The 17,532-nt window shown below is 41.9% G+C and overlaps 1 long non-coding RNA gene across 1 annotated transcript; it reads right to left on the bottom strand.

Annotated features, from left to right (window-relative positions):
- Positions 1 to 5,635: 5,635 nt before the first annotated feature.
- LOC124075675 (uncharacterized) lies at positions 5,636 to 16,788 on the bottom strand. The gene is made up of 2 exons (XR_006846132.2): positions 16,428 to 16,788; positions 5,636 to 6,266 (listed from the first exon to the last, which is right to left on the bottom strand). It is a non-coding gene; the product is annotated as an uncharacterized LOC124075675 (long non-coding RNA).
- Positions 16,789 to 17,532: the final 744 nt, after the last annotated feature.

Genomic DNA, 17,532 nt, shown 5'->3' with positions numbered 1-17,532 from the left:
GTTAGTCATTGCCGGTTGGAACAGCAGTAGCAATTCTATTGTGCTGTGGGGTCTATGGGCCTGTGATGGTCAGAATATTCAAAAGAAAGTGTTTCTAAGATCCTTACCTACATAAGCATTCTGTAAAACAGACAGCTTGAAAGAGAAAATTGTAGATATTTATTACAACTGACATTCTAACTAACTTCTTTTGTATAGACAGCAAAACCTGCTCTTCTACTCTGGCTGATCCTGAGCCTTGTAAGCAGATAATAGGTCATCTTTTCAAACTTCAGGAGGTTTTTCTAGCTTATCATTGTCAAAACTGGATTTGTGAACATCAACTTAAAAGTACACCAAAACTGAATGCACGATTTAACTATTACCGATGTTTTCAAATATATATAAAACACTATTCTGCTAAATGAGACCCTATCTCAAAAAAACAAACAAACAAAAAGGCTGGGGTATGTTGCCCAGTGGTTAAGCACCCCTGTATTCAATCCTCAGTTCCAAAAAAAAAAAGATCAGTGTCAGGTTCAGCCAAATATGATTCCCCCATGTGCCTTGTCACCCAGCTTTACCAATGACCACCTTACACACATCTTGTTTCATCTCTTTCTTCCTTACTACACCTCATCCTGGCTTGTTTGGAAGCAAATCCCAGACAAGGTATTGCTTAATCCATATTATTTTATTTTTGAAGAATAATGTGGATATTTATTCTAGGCTTTCTTCAAAGGGCTATCATGCCCCCACAGGTTTTATGCATCCCACTACATGCAAAGTTCTCTCTCTCTCTCTCTCTCTCTCTCTCTCTCTCTCTGTGTGTGTGTGCATGTATTTAAAATTCTTTTTCCCCATTTTTAAAATTGATACATTATAGTTATACACACCCATGGGATTTGTTGTTACATATTCATACTTGCACACAATACACATTATAACAGTATAATTTGGCCAATATATTTCCCAGCACTTCTACCTCCCTTCCCTAACTCATGTATTTTAAACAAGTTATTTTTAAATGTGTAGGGTGGAAGGTGAAGAAATAACCTAATCCTATTGTTCAGTCTCAGGAGTAAAAAATTTTACAAAATGGGCAAATCTGTAATTCTAGGGACAGTAGTAAATGCTCACATCTCTTCTCAGGCATAGTTAGTAGCCAGAGCTGGCTTTGTAGTTTCTAATCTTATAGATTCTAGAGAACAACGAATATTTCTTTCACAAGACTACATGCCCCAAGTTAGTTACCATTAGAGTTTATTTTGCAAAATATTACCTCTGGCTATCTCCTTAAACTGATGATTGAATGCCACAAAAGGCCTTAAACATCTGTCTTAACTGGATGATACAGGATTTAGCTAGGGTTCAAAACTACACTCCCTGCACCTTGCTGCAGAACCTTATATTAGAGTCTCCAGCTGGGGCAGTGTGGCCTCAGCATTTTTGGTCTCCTCATGAGATTCCCATGTCCCATGACAGAGAATTCCAGAGGATCCAGTCGTCCAGTTTAGAGATAAGGATGTTTACCCAGGGCCCAACAATAACCTGCCTTGGATCTCAGGACAGGGGTGAATAGGGGGGCATATGATGACTTGGATTCAATTTCAGATTGCTTTTGCTTTGTTGTCCTCCCAAAGGAACAAGTGGGTAGTGCCCATGATGAATCCAGATACATGGGGTGTGACTCCTGATGCCCCCCTCAAATCTCACACACTGCCTGCCAGAGAGCCGTGTCTTTTAGCCAGTGGACAGGGAGAAGATTGCCAGGTGGGGAGCAGTGGTGTGGGATTGCTGCCTCTCCTCTCCTCAGTGTCCTTAGCACTCAGAAACATCTTACAAGACCATGTGAGGCTCTGATATTCCTGCTGGGGTGCCGGGATTCTGTTCTCTCAACTAAAAGGCTCAGGGGTCACTCCAGGTAAACTGGGCTGACTGGGCTGCGCAAAGTAACACACAAGAGACAAAAATACCTTTTTCTTTGGGGTCGCTGTGATGGCTTCTCTGACCTTAAGGGTCCACAGGAAGAGAGAGAGAGAGAGAGAGAGAGAGAGAGAGAGAGAGAGAGAGAGAGAGAGAGCGCATGCACACACGCACACTGACCCCTTTTATTGAGGAGAAGCTATTCAAATGAGGCAAGGGGTCAGATTTCAGGGGGCTGAGTCTATCTTCATGATGTCCACTGTCAGCAGGTTGACTGACATCTAGGTAGGCCACACCCAAGGATACAGTAAGAGAAGGGGACACACAGAAGGCACTTCCATGGAAGATTCTATCCTAAATAGAGCAAGAGGTTATATTACAAAGGAACAGGTGAGCGTAGCTCCACCCATGGGGCTGTAGGAAGCCTGGGCAGGAAGACACAAGTCACTCGAACCCTAGAAGAGCTGGGCAGTCTAGCAGCATGGGTGCCTAACTCCACATCGCCCAGCAGGGGAGTTAACTCAAGTCACATGCTAGGTTGGTCTCCCACACTGGGGAGCACCCAGCCCAGGCATAATGTACAGATTCTAGTCCTGGATGCTTGCCACTAGCATTAGATGGACTCCCTATATCTGTGTCTGCACTGCAGGGCCTGCAGGCTTCCCATTCCTGCCTTCCTGGGGGCATCCCAAGGGCAGGCCATTGCTGACCTAAGTTCATACAGGATCAATTCGTGACTCTTCTAGTTTTCCTAGACTCCATCCACTTTGATGGTTTCTGCTGAGTCCAGAGGCCTTTAGTGGCTTCTCTGGGACACCTGGAATCCCAGCTGATAGCCTCTAGGTAGCCTTGTCTGTCTACATCCTTCCACCCATTCTCAGGAAACTAAGGGAGGACGTGTCTCATCAAAATGAGGAAGTCAACCAAGGAAAAAGGAAGATATCTCCAGAGAGGGGTTACAGGAACCTGGGAGAGAATGGCTGTGCTCCCCCACAGAGGGCAGCTGGGGCTGAATCCGGAGACAGACATAACTCAAATTATGACCACAGAGCAACCAGCTTTATTGGTATGTGAAGACAAAATGCTCAGGTGCACCCAGCCCACTACACATCCTGCTTCTCAGAGGACCTAGGGACACTTGTGTCCCTTCTGGGCATATAGCTTCATTCTACTGCCACTGTTGTGAATCAAGGCAAAAACTCCACAGCAGCCATTGCCCTTTGACTGCTTTTGCTGGACAAGCAGCACCTCATTCACATCCTCCCTGTTGCCCACTCCGCAGAGGGCCTCTGGAGAACTGAGAAGAGCTGGAGCCCCTACCTCTGCTCAGCTCATCTGCTGGGAGCTTGTACCTAGCAGGGCGCAATTGCCCTTCTTTGAACAAGCTAGGTCTATGCTTCCTGTTCAGCTTCTCAGAACTAAATAATGTTTTTGGAGATTTGCTTATAAGGAAGATAATTAAGAAGAAATCAAGGAAGTAACACCAAGGTCCGGATAGTGGTCACCTGTGTCTGGTGGGAAAAGGCATATGATGGAGTGCACCCAGGGGTCTTCATTTGAAAGTGCTTGTTCTTTTTCTTAATCCATGATAGGCAAATGGGGTTCACTTTATTTATCTTCTAAGCTGTACATATGTATTTAGTACTCTTTTCTGTATTTATATTTCACAATAAGTTTTTTTAAAAGTTGGGAAGTGCTTTTTTACTGAAATAATTGGCTGAGGCAGAAGTGGTTATGTTCTGAATTGTCTAGATGGTTTTATGTGAGTGGCTGATAGCTTCAGCTCATCTAGCAGAAAGCAAATGCCAGGCCTTGGATTCCTGCCAAACTTGACTCACTGAGCAAATGACTCCACCTTCATGGTATGTATAATTCAGACAAGCATTTGTGCTCACGTCCGTCTCAACCCAAAATGCATTCTAAGACTTGTCAGAGGTAAGAAAGAAAATCTGAAAACAGAAGCCTTTGTCCCCACGCTTTGCACCTTTCCTTCCTTCTCCTTTTCCTTGCCCTTTAGCTACATGCAATCAGCTGGCTATTTGGTGAGTCAGCACGCTAAAATTAAAATTTTCTCCAGTGTTGTTCACATGGACCCCACCCCCACTCACAGAAGGACTGGATTGAGATATTTTGAAGGTTGAAGTCGGGCAGCAATGGGGATTGGCCTGAATAGGAAGCATTGTGTGATTAAGACTCAAGAGGATAAGGAACAAATTCCAGGAACCCTCCTTACTTCTGCTTAGCATGTAATAAATGTGGAGAAAAAACTACTTAGGAATTACTTAAGGTCTCAATCTTGAAGAATTCTGTATTTGCTTCTCCCTGGAACCTGGAATGTGTTTGGGTAGCAGTTAAAATTAAGCAGTATTCATTTCAAGTGGTTCTAGTGATTTTTAAAATTAGCATCAGGTCACAGTATGGTAATTTACAGTTCAGCGTCCACCTGTACCTTGAAATTAGAAACTGGAAGAACATTATTGTACGTGGGAGGAGAAATTTCATTAATCTGTTCAACAAATATTTATTGACTGGCACCTGAGCTGGTTGGTGGCAATTGAGCTATGTGCCAAACCAAAGTCCCTTCCTTGTGGGAGGAGAGAGAAGGGTGAGTCATTATAACCATATGTAGGACATATGCTTAGGCTTTGGAGAGGGCTGCGTGTGTGAGTAGTGGTGGTTATTTTACAGAGAGTGGTCAGGACAGTCCTCTGGCAAGATGATATCTGAAGGAAGTGGAAGAATATTATGCAACTCTTGTGGCTGAGTGTACTGGGCAGAGGAAACAGCAAGGGCTAACCACTAGACACTCTGCACAGACACAGATATGGGGTGCCATAATATGGATCTGAAAGGCCCCCCAAAGCTCATGTTTTTGGAGGCATTTTCCCCATCCCATGGCACTACTGGGAGATGGTGGAACCCTGGGAGATGGGGCCCCTTGGGAAGAGGTTAGGTCACTGGGGACATGCCCTCAAAGGGGATTGTGGGACCCCCATTCCATCCTCTCTCCTTTTTCAAGGGGGAGGATAGCAGTGAGGTGAATGGGCGCCTACCGCCTGGAGCCCCTGGAGCACCACCCCGATGCTGTACTGTAGAGCCAAGGCCCAATGCAATGGGGTAGATCAGTGGAGCCCTGAAATACCCAGCACTCTCAAAAATACACCTTTCCTTTTTTCAAGTTGATTTATCTCAGGCATTTGTTAAAGTAATGTTACTAAAGGAGGCTGGGCAGGCCTGCTGTGATGAGACCTATACTCTGAAGGAGCAAATTTTGCAAAGAGAAAGGGTTTATTCAGCAGGTGATCAAACGTGAGAAGATGGGAGCCCCAGGTTTCAAAACACCTCCCTGAAAATCCAATCTCCAGCATTTTTGGAATGAAGCATTAGGGAATTGTGGAGAATTTGTTGGGGAAATGATTGGCAGAAAGTGTTCTGCGTATGCATGGTCAAGCTCAGCTGTTTTCCTTGAACACCTGAACAGAAGATGGCGCCTTGTGGGCTCTGAGGATGGAGTTTCCAGCCCTTTAATTTCACAAGTGACTCTTTGGACACCTGTGTGAGAGGTGGGTGGTTTCAACTGGCTTGAGCTACCTCCAAGTTCCTGAAAAACAACTCAGGCAGCTGTTACCTTCCTGACCAACACTTCAGAAGTGCTATCTACAGCAAAGCTTTAATGAGAGTACATTGCTTAGCCATGTGACCTCTAAAATTGGAAGTAAAACAAATAAAAGCAAGAGAAGATGAGGGTTTATTTCTCTCCCTTGGTTACAGTAACCCCTAGGTGACTGACACATGGAGTATCATTCAGCCACCATCCCTCATCTGCCCTTCACTGTGACCCACAGGAGCCAAGAACTTGAATGCTGGGCAGTGAGTGGCAAGGTCCCACCAGGGAGATGTCTCCAGTACAGTGAGGAGGACAGAGCTGCAGTTATAGACCACCATGCTGGCCTGTGACAGGCTTGAAAGGAAGGTCAGGGAGCTGCATGTCACCCTTGCACAAGGTGGGGGCGGGCCAGGTACCAGTATTTTTTATGTGGTTCTGATGAAGCAGCTGGTGGGAAGGCTAAGGGAAAGTGGCACAGCTGGGAGGGGATCCAGCCGTTGGCATCTGTCCAGAGCTTTCCACCTTGGTGCCCTTTCTCCTCATGAGGTGGTGATTTTACAATCAGAGTGAGCACCTGGGAGCGGAGGACAAGAGAGGGGTTCCAGAAAGACCTCCTTCACCACCACCTTTGATGACAGACGAAAGTCACCCCAGCTGAGCAGAGTGCAGTGGGGCACAGCTAACTGGCAGGCTGAGGCCGGAAGATGGCTTGAGTCCAAATATAGAGGGCCAGACTGGGCAGCAGAGTGAAGCCCTGTGTTTAAAAAAAAAAAAAACACCAAAGGATCTGACCTGTGAAAAGCTTCAAGGCAAATGTTACAAAAGCATTCAGAGTCGTGGTCTTGCAGCCGTGGGATTCTCAATGACTTGTACACCTGTTTGCTACCTTTCTGTGAATTTGACGAGTTACTTTAGCAACTGAAAAATGAAGTGAACCCTTGCTCCCGAGCAGACTAACAGACTGTTTTCTAGAACCTAAACTGGCAACCTGTCCCTGGCTCCTTGCACTTCTTTCTGTACTAACCAAAACCTGTCATTAAGAGCATTTAAGTCCTCTCTCCTTTCAAGGGACACCCACTTCTGCCTTGTGCCACACAGGGGGTATTGTGTAAGACTTAAACCTCTAACCTTTTCATCATTGTGCTCTGTTTCCTTAAAGAAAGGGCTTCAGGGGTAGGACTAGCCGTACTTACTCTGCCTCTCTAGCTCTGGGCAGGTTCCTTTCATTGCTTAGTATCACTTTGTCAGTGGGCAAACAGGAGGTTAGTGACACCTCCGTCCCAGGGACAGTGAGGGACCCTGAAGCTTAGGCCTCTAGGACTCACAGAAAGGCACAGGAGAGGTGGGTGTGACACCAGGAAGTGGCACAGCAGATCTGCAGGGCTTTCTCTCCTCGAAGGATAGTGACTCTGCGCAAAGGCCTTCCTGGGTCTCCTTGCCTAAGGGATTTCCCTGTACCCCCACCCAGCAGACCAGAAGTGTCCCCACAGTGGCTCTCAACAAAGATGGACAGGGTTGGTGAGTATACACCTAGCCTTCGTCACTCCTCAGGACTTTTTAAAGAATCTTGTAAAGTGCTGATACACGATAATACACAAAGCAAATGTGCAGCCCCATGAAGTACTCTAAGGTGACACTTGCATAACCATTGGTGGGACTGTTGTGAGGTGCATTCCCCTCAGTGTCCCCCCTTGCTGACAGGGTGTCTTGTTCCAGGACTTGGTGTCTAGATGACTGGTTGTCCCATGGTTACCTGCTCCTTTACAGACCCACCTCTTCTGACTTCTTCCCACTCCTTAACCCTTGTCTTGGGATATCTTCCAAAGAAGTCACTACCCAGTGGTTGTCTCAGTGAACACTTTCTGGTAAAGCTGAAATTCAGCCAGTTGCTGAGGACAAAGATAGGTGTTGAGAGCTGAGTGTGGGGACGGAGCTGCTGTGCAGGGGTCCTCATGGAGGGAGCTGTGGAGTTCCTGACTCTCAGTGGTCTTGAGTGTGTACACAACAGAAAAGCAGCCTGCCTTGCTAGGACACTGTGTGGGGAGGGGCAGGCACATGGGAGAGACAGGCAGGAGCCAGGTCCTCGTGGCTTCCCATCCTGTGGGACATGGCAGGAAAGGCCTCTCTTCCTCTTTCCTTCTCACCACCCCACTGCCTCCTGACACATCGCCCTCTCACTCATGGGAGGTTCAGTTTTGAAAACCCATTTCATGTGGCCATTCCAGTCCTGGACAAGTGTCTGTGCAGATCAAGCAGTTAAAAGACCAAATCCTGTCCACATGGGCTCCAGGAAATGCGCAGGTTGAATTGCCTGGATCCAGCTCTAATGTCTGTCATGTTGGCTGATTATGGAAGCCCAGCTCCCATTGCCAAAGCTCATGGCCTGAAGCTCCACTGAAAGGGAGGCATGGGGAGGGTGGGTGTAGCTGCAGAGTAGGGCCCTGTGAGCTGAGCGCCTCCTGCCAGCCCCATCAGCAGCACCTGCAGCCAGCCTACAGGTCTCTCCAACTTCCAGCAGACAGTGAATCAGGGTGTTCAACGGAGCCCGTCTAAGGCAGGGGAGTCTGTGACTCCACCCATGAGTAATATTTGTCTTTGCTACTGTGTGTGTGTGAAATAGGCCTTCTATGGACTGAAGTGTATATATTTTTTTTAATTTTTATTGTTGGTTGTTCAAAACATTACATAGTTCTTGATATATCATTTCACACTTTGATTCAAGTAGGTTATGAACTCCCATTTTTACCCTGTATACAGATTGCAGAATCACATCGGTTACACATCCATTGATTTACCTATTGCCATACTAGTGTCTGTTGTATTCTGCTGCCTTTCCTATCCTCTACTATCTCCCCTCCCCTCCCCTCCCCTCTTCTCTCTCTACCCCATCTACTATAATTCATTTCTCCCCCTTGTTTTTTTTCCCTTTCCCCTCACTTCCTCTTGTATGTAATTTTGTAAAACCCTGAGGGTCTCCTTCCATTTCCATGCAGTTTCCCTTTTCTCTCCCTTTCCCTCCCACCTCTCATCCCTGTTTAATGTTAATCTTCTTCTCATGCTCTTCGTCCCTACTCTGTTCTTAGTTACTCTCCTTATATCAAAGAACACATTTGGCATTTGTTTTTTAGGGCTAGCTTCACTTAGCATAGTCTGCTCTAATGCCATCCATTTCCCTGCAAATTCTATGATTTTGTCATTTTTTTAATGCAGAGTGATACTCCATTGTGTATAAATGCCACATTTTTTTTTATCCATTCATCTATTGAAGGGCATCTAGGTTGGTTCCACAGTCTTGCTATTGTGAATTGTGCTGCTATGAACATCGATGTAGCAGTGTCCCTGTAGCATGCTCTTTTTAGGTCTTTAGGGAATAGATGGAGAAGGGGAATAGCTGGGTCAAATGGTGGTACCATTCCCAGCTTTCCAAGAAATCTCCATACTGCTTTCCAAATTGGCTGCACCAATTTGCAGTCCCACCAGCAATGTACAAGTGTACCCTTTTCCCCACATCCTCACCAGCACTTGTTGTTGTTTGACTTCATAATGGCTGCCAATCTTACTGGAGTGAGATGGTATCTTAGGGTGGTTTTGATTTGCATTTCTCTGACTGCTAGAGATGGTGAGCATTTTTTCATGTACTTGTGGATTGATTTTATGTCCTCCTCTGAGAAGTGTCTGTTCAGGTCCTTGGCCCATTTGTTGATTGGGTTATTTGTTTTCTTATTGTTTAATTTTTTGAGTTCTTTGTATACTCTGGATATTAGGGTTCTATCTGAAGTGTGAGAAGTAAAGATTTGTTCCCAGAATGTAGGCTCCCTATTTACCTCTCTTATTGTTTCTTTTGCTGAGAAAAAACTTTTTAGTTTGAGTAAGTCCCATTTGTTGATTCTAATTATTAACTCTTGTGCTATGGGTGTCCTATTGAGGAATTTGGAGCCCGACCCCACAGTATGTAGATCGTAGCCAACTTTTTCTTCTATCAGACGCCGTGTCTCTGATTTGATATCAAGCTCCTTGATCCATTTTGAGTTAACTTTTGTGCATAGCGAGAGAAAGGGATTCAGTTTCATTTTGTTGCATATGGATTTCCTGTTTTCCCAGCACCATTTGTTGAAGATGCTATCCTTCCTCCATTGCATGCTTTTAGCCCCTTTATCAAATATAAGATAGTTGTAGTTTTGTGGATTGGTTTCTGTGTCCTCTATTCTGTACCATTGGTCCACCCACCTGTTTTGGTACCAGTACCATGCTGTTTTTGTTACTATTGCTCTGTAGTATAGTTTGAAGTCTGGTATCGCTATACCGCCTGATTCACACTTCCTGCTTAGAGTTGTTTTTGCTATTCTGGGTCTTTTATTTTTCCATATGAATTTCATGATTGCTTCATCTATTTCTACAAGAAATGCCATTGGGATTTTGATTGGCATTGCATTAAACCTATAGAGAACTTTTGGTAATATCGCCATTTTGATGATGTTAGTTCTGCCTATCCATGAACAGGGTATATTTTTCCATCTTCTAAGATCTTCTTCTATTTCTCTCTTTAGGGTTCTGTAGCTTTCATTGTATAAGTCTTTCACCTCTTTTGTTAGGTTGATTCCCAAGTATTTTATTTTTTGGGGGGATCTTGTGAATGGAGTGGTTGTCCTCACTTCCATTTCAGAGGATTTGTTGCTGATATACAGGAATGCCTTTGATTTATGCGTGTTGATTTTATATCCTGCCACTTTGCTGAATTCGTTTATTAGCTCTAATAGTTTCTTTGTAGACCCTTTTGGGTCTGCTAGGTATAGAATCATGTCACCTGCAAATAGTGATAATTTAAGTTCTTCTTTTCCTATTTTTATGCCTTTAATTTCTTTCGTCTGTCTAATTGCTCTGGCCAGTGTTTCGAGAACTATGTTGAACAGAAGTGGTGAGAGAGGGCATCCCTGTCTTGTTCCAGATTTTAGAGGGAATGCCTTCAATTTTTCTCCATTCAGAATGATGCTAGCCTGAGTCTTAGCATAGATAGCTTTTACAATATTGAGGTATGTTCCTGTTATCCCTAGTTTTTCTTGAGTTTTGAACATAAAGGGATGCTGTACTTTGTCAAATGCTTTTTCTGCATCTATCGAGATGATCATATGGTTCTTATCTTTAAGTCTATTGATGTGGTGAATAACATTTATTGATTTCCGTATATTGAACCATCCTTGCATCCCAGGATGAATCCTACTTGATCGTGGTGCACAATTTTTTTGATGTTTTTGTATCCGATTCGCCAGAATTTTATTGAGGATTTTTGCATCTAGATTCATTAGAGATATTGGTCTGTAGTTTTCTTTCTTTGAATTGTCTTTGTCTGGTTAAGGAATCAGGGTGATGTTGACCTTGTAGAATGAATTCAGAAGTTCTCCCTCTTTTTCTATTTCCTAGAATAGCTTGAAAAGTATTGGTATTAGTTCTTCTTTAAAGGTTTTGTAAAACTCTGCTGTATACCCATCCGGTCCTGGGCTTTTCTTAGTTGGTAGTCTTTTGATGGTTTCTTCTATTTCCTCAATTGATATGGGTCTGTTTAGGTTGTCTATATCCTTCTGACTCAATCTGGGTAGATCATATGACTTAAGAAATTTATCGATGCCTTCACTATCTTCTATTTTATTGGAGTATAAGGATTCAAAATAATTTCTAATTATCTTCTGTATTTCTGAAGTGTCTGTTGTGATATTGCCTTTTTCATCCTGTATGCTAGTAATTTGAGTTCTCTCTCTTCTTCTCTTCGTTAGCATGGCTAAGGGTCTGTCGATCTTATTTATTTTTTCAAAGAACCAACTTTTAGTTTTGTCAATTTTTTCAATTGTTTCTTTTGTTTCGATTTCATTAATATCAGCTCTGATTTTAATTATTTCTTGCCTTCTACTTCTTTTGCTGTTGTTTTGCTCTTCTTTTTCTAGGATTTTGAGATGAAGTGTGAGATCATTTATTTGTTGGTTTTTCCTTTTTTTAAGGAATGAACTCCAGGCAATGAATTTTCCTCTTAGCACTGCTTTCATTGTGTCCCATAGATTCCGATATGTTGTGTCTGTGTTTTCATTAATCGCTAAGAATTTTTTAATTTCCTCCTTGATGTCTTCTATAACCCATTGATCATTCAGTAACCTATTGTTCATTCTCCAAGTGATGCATGATTTTTCCTTCCTTCTTTTATTGTTGATTTCCAGTTTCATTCCATTATGATCAGATAAGATGCATGGTATTATCTCTACTCCTTTATAATGTCTAAGAGTTGTCCTGTGACATAATATATGATCTATTTTTGAGAAGGATCCATGTGCTGCTGAGAAAAAAGTGTAACTGCTTGATGTTGGGTGGTATATTCTATATATGTCAATTAAGTCTAGGTTATTAATTGTATTATTGAGTTCTATAGTTTCTTTATTCAACTTTTGTTTGGAAGATCTGTCCAATGGTGAGAGAGGTGTGTTGAAGTCTCCCATAATTATTGTATGGTGCTCTATTAGACTCTTGAACTTGAGAAGAGTTTGTTTGATGAACATAGCTGCACCATTGTTTGGAGCATATATATTTATGATTGTTATGTCTTGTTGGTGTATGGTTCCCTTGAGCAGTATGTAGTGTCCCTCTTTATCCCTTTTGATTAACTTTGGCTTGAAATCTATTTTATTTGATATGAGTATGGACACTCCTGCTTGTTTCTGAAGTCCATATGAGTGATATGATTTTTCCCAACCTTTCACCTTCAGCCTATGTATGTCTTTTCCTATCAAATGTGTCTCCTGTAGGCAGCATATTGTTGGATCTTTTTTTTGATCCATTCTACTAGCCTGTGTCTCTTAATTGGTGAGTTTAAGCCATTAACATTTAGGGTTATTATTGAGATATGGATTGTTCTTCCAGCCGTATTTGTTTATTTATGTTACTTAACATGGTTTGTTTTTCCTCTTTGATTATTTTTTCCCTTTACTGTACTACCTCCCACTGTTGGTTTTCATTGTTATTTTCCATTTCCTCTTCCTGTAATGTTTTCCCGAGGATGTTTTGAAGAGATGGTTTTCTAGCTGCAAATTCTTTTAGCTTTTGTTTATCGTGGAAGGTTTTAATTTCATCTTCCATCCTGAAGCTTAATTTCGCTGGATACACAATTCTTGGTTCAAACCCATTTTCTTTCAGCATTTGAAATATGTTGTTCCAGGATCTTCTAGCTTTCAGAGTCTGTGTTGAAAGATCAGCTGTTATCCTGATTGGTTTACCCCTAAATGTAATCTGCTTCCTTTCTCTTGAAGCTTTTAAAATTCTCTCCTTATTCTGTATGTTGGGTATCTTCATTATAATGTGTCTATGTGTGGGTCTCTTATGATTTTGCACATTCGGCATCCTGTAGGCTTCTAGGATTTGGGATTCTGTCTCATTCTTCACGTCTGGGAAGTTTTCTCGTATTATTTTGTTGAACAGATTGCTCATTCCTTTGGTTTGGACCTCTATCCTTCCTGTATCCCAATGACTCTTAAGTTTGGTCTCTTTATGTTATCCCATATTTCTTGGATGTTCTGCTCATGGTTTCTTAAGAGTCTCGCTGAGCTGTCTATGTTCTTTTTAAGTTGAAATACTTTGTCTTCATTGTCTGATGTTCTATCTTCTAAGTGTTCTACTCTGCTGGTAGTATTCTCATTTGAGTTTTTAAGTTGTTTTATTGCTTCCTGCATTTCTAGGATTTCTGTTTGTTTTTTATAACCTCTATCTCCCTGTTTAGTTGATCTTTTGCTTCTTGGATTTGTTTATGTAATTCATTGTCGAAGTGATCTTTCATTGTCTGATTTTGCTGTCTAATGTCTTCCTTGAGACTCCAGATCATCTGAAGCATGTAAATCCTGAATTCTTTATCTGACATTCCATCTGCTGCAGCTATTACCTCTTCTAAAGTTGAGTTGACCTGCATTGCTTGTGGTCCTTTCTTTCCTTGTCTTTTCATACTGCTTGCGTTTCTTTTTGCTTGGTGAAACTGTTGTGTTATTGAATTTTCCCCCTATATATTTATATTGCTCTTGTATAGTTGCAAAGTCTCCCTTGCAGGGGCGGGCGGCGGCTGTGCTCCTCCTCCAATTGGGGTGATCTGTCTATCACGCCGGCGGGCCACTGGGCCCCTTCTCCAGGTCGCGTGGTCTGCCTACCTTGTGGGCGCAGGCAGCGGCTCTGCTCTGCCCCTACTCCAATTGGGGTGACGTGTCTACCCTGCCGGCAGGCCGCTCTGAAGTGTATATTGATGGGAAAAATTAAAAGAGTTTTGCCAGATTAAAAATCCTCTAGTGAGGGCCGGGGTTGTGGCTCAGCAGTAGAGCGCTTGCCTAGCATGTGCGAGGCCCTGGGTTCAATCATCAGCACCACATATAAATAAATTAAATAAAGGTATTGCATCCAACTACAAATAAAAAATAAATATGTATTTTTTTAAAAAATCCTGTAGTCAAATTCATGGAAATATATAGAAACAGAGTTTCTGAAAATGTCAAAAAAAAAAAATGTTAAATGGTTTCCAGGTGCTGGTGGAGGGGATGGAGAAATACTTACGGGTACAAAGTTTCAAATTTACAGCATGAAAATGTCTTGGTGATTGGTTGCACAATAGTGTGAGTACCTTTAATACTACTCTATTACACTTTGAGGTCTAGCAATGGCAGAGTAGCAGGATATAAAATTAACATCATAAATCAGTTGTGTTCTTATATGCCAAGATGAAGCAACTGAAAGAGAAGTTAGAAAAACAATCCCATTCACAGTAGCCTCAAAAAAATAAAATACTTGGGAATCAATCTAACAGAAGAGATGAAAAATCTCTATAATAAGAACTACAGAACACTAAAGAAAGAAATTGAAGAAGACCTTAGAAGATGGAAAGATCTCCCATGTTCTTGGATAGGCAGAATTAATATTGTCAAAATGGCCATACTACCAAAAGTATTATGTAGATTTAATGCAATTTCTAGTGAAATTCTAATTTCATTCTTCATGGAAATAGAAAAAGAAGTCATTAAATTCATTTGGAAAAATCAGAGGCCCAGAATAGCAAAAACAATCCTTAGTGAGATAAGTGAAACAGAAAGCATCATAATACCAGACCTTAAACTATACTACAGAGCTACAGTAACAAAAATGCTATGGTGTTGGCATAAGAACAGACATGAAGAACAATGGAACAGAATAGAAGACACAGAGACAAACCCACATAGATACAGTTATCTCATACTAGACAAAAGCGCCATAAGCATACATTGAAAATAGCCTCTTCAACGAATGGTACTGGGAAAACTGGAAATCCATATGTAGCAAAATGAAATTAAACCCCTCTCTCTCACCCTGCACTAAACTCAACTCAAAGTGGATCAAGAACTAGGCATTAGACTAGAGACCCTGCACCTACTAGAAAAAAATGTAGACCCAACTCTTCATCATTTTGGCTTAGGAACTGACTTCCTCAATAAGATTCCTAAAATCAAAAAGTAAAATCAAGAATTAATAAATGGGATAGTATCAAACTAAAAAGCTTCTTTACAACAAAGAAATCTTCTGGAATGTGAAGAGAGAGCCTACAGAATGGGAGAAATATATCTCCAGGATATATAAAGACTTAAAAAACTTAATACCAAAAAGCCACAAATAACCCAATCAACAAATAGTCAAAAGAATTGAACAGGCACTTCACAGAAGAGATACAAATGGTCAACAAATATATGAAAAAGTGTTCAACATCTCTAGCAATTAGAGAAATGTAAATCAAAACTACTCTAAGATCCCATCTTACTTCAGTCAGAATGGCAGATATCAAGAATACAAGTAACAATAAATATTGGTGAGGATGTGGGGAAAAAGTTCTACTCATACATTTCTGGTGGGACTGCAAATTGGAACAACCACTCTGGAAAGTAGTATGGAGATTCCTCAGAAAACTTGGAATGGAACCACCATTTGACCCATTTATTCCACTCCTTGATGTATACCCAAAGGACTTAAAATCAGCATTCTATAGTGTTGCTGCCACTTCAATGTTTATAGTCCTTCAACTTACAATAGCTAAGTTATGCAATCAACCTAGGTGCCATTCAACAGAAGAAGGGGTAAAGAAAATGTTGTATATAAACATAATGGAATATTACTTATCCATAAAGTGGTATATAAACACAATGGAATATTACTTATCCATAAATAAGAATGGATTTTTGGCATTTGCTGGTAAATGAATGGAATTGGAGACTATCAGTCCCCCAAAAAAGTAAAGGCTGAATATTCTGATATATGAATTCTAACACACAATGGGGAGAAGGGGAGAGAAGAATAGAAGTTCACTGAATTAGTCAAAGGGGAATGAAGGGAAAGGAGAGAGGATGGGAATAGGAAAGACAGTAAAATGAATTGGGCATAACTTACCTGTGTTCATTTGTGAATATATGACCAGTGAAACCCCACATCATGTATAATCACAAGAATGGGATCCTATTTAGAATAAGTTATACTCCATGTGTGAATGATATGTCAAAATAGACTCTACTGTCATCTATATATAAAAAAACAAAAAAGTGTGGCAATGGTATAATTTATGCTTTGAATATTCTACCACAATTTTATTTAAAAAATAAAAAAATAAAAAATAAAAAAATTTAAAAAGTAAAAAAAATGACACCCCGCAAAAAAACTCAGACCAAAGTTTGGACATTAAGCATTAACTGCTATAGTTTGGAACTATTGTGACCTAACCACTTGCTGCTGGACCTGTCCCAAATGACAGCTCCAATATCCCCTGGCAATGAGAACCAGCACAACTAAAGCCCACCCAGGGGAGAAAGAACTGTGTCTTTCTCCTGTGATCTCCAAGCCAGGCACAGCCTGGGAGTAGGCTGGCAGATAAACTCAGAGAACCTACCTGCTCCAGTCACACAGGCCATGTAGATCCCATCTTTCATCCCCATGGCTTCTCTGCCTCCGACTGCACTCACAGACCAGAGCTCTTCCTGTGCCCTGTGACTGGGTTTGACTGCTGAGGCTTGTTAAACAGCAGCTAGTCATCCTCCTGGTCATAAGGAGTCATCTGGTTTAGGATCTCACAATGTACAGATGTCCGTCTTTCTTTCTTGCTGACAACCTGGGCCTCCCTGGTTTGGCCTCTTTTCCTAGCATGGCAATTGGATGATGGAAACTTGGCTTTGCAGACCTGTGGAGTTTGGACAACCCATGTGTCTAGGCTAGATCTGAAAATGTTTAGTTAAATGTGAGCTTCAGGCCACAAGCTCCTGACCTAGCTTCTGATTCAGCATTTTCTGAGCAATTGAGTGTGGAAAGAGCTTGGGGAGTTGACTGCATACCCCGTGACACACTCTCACCCTTGCTGAGAGCCATGGCTGGCCTGCTGCCCTTATTCCTGGGAGTGGTTCAGAAGGAGATGGTGAAAATGATGAAGTTGGAGCAGATCACACCTTTTGAGGACTATGTGTTGCCCACAGAGGTGGCTGTCTTTAATGAGATCTAATATCCTTCCTGGATCATTGCACTTAAATAAAGCTTGACTTCTCAGTCTCCTGAGCTATGAGGGAATAAATTTCTGTTCTTTATAAAAAATACAAAAATTAAAAAAAATAAAGCTTGAAAAGTTAAACAAGACTAGCACAGTGCCTGACAGGGCAGCAACCCCATCAAGCTCATTAGTCCCCCGTTACGGTTCTCTGAGGATAAGCTGGCACACTTGTGTACATAGTCCTTTAGTCCTAAAATAGTCTGTCTTCTTAATTGTATAAGTCTGTGAGGTAGGTTAAAGTTCTCTCTACACCCTTGCTTATGTTATTAATTTACTCAGCAAACTTTTCCAAAGCCAAGGTAACCTCAGGGCAGCCAAGTCTAAACAGGCCTGGAGCAATGTCACTGCTTCTCCTCTATTGCAGCCATGAGCTTCAGCTGGTTGCAAGAAATAGCTCACTGTGTCTCCTGGACAGTGGGGAGACAACAGGAGTGAAGGGGCCCAGCCCTCACCACAA

This window comes from Marmota monax, unplaced genomic scaffold, assembly GCF_021218885.2.
Source record: "Marmota monax isolate L192 unplaced genomic scaffold, Marmota_monax_Labrador192_F-V1.1 WCK01_AAM20220418_F8-fsc00153, whole genome shotgun sequence".
NCBI classification, from domain to species: Eukaryota; Metazoa; Chordata; class Mammalia; order Rodentia; family Sciuridae; genus Marmota; species Marmota monax.
Note: the sequence above shows the minus strand (reverse complement) of the source record. Positions and strands in the feature narration are given on the sequence as shown.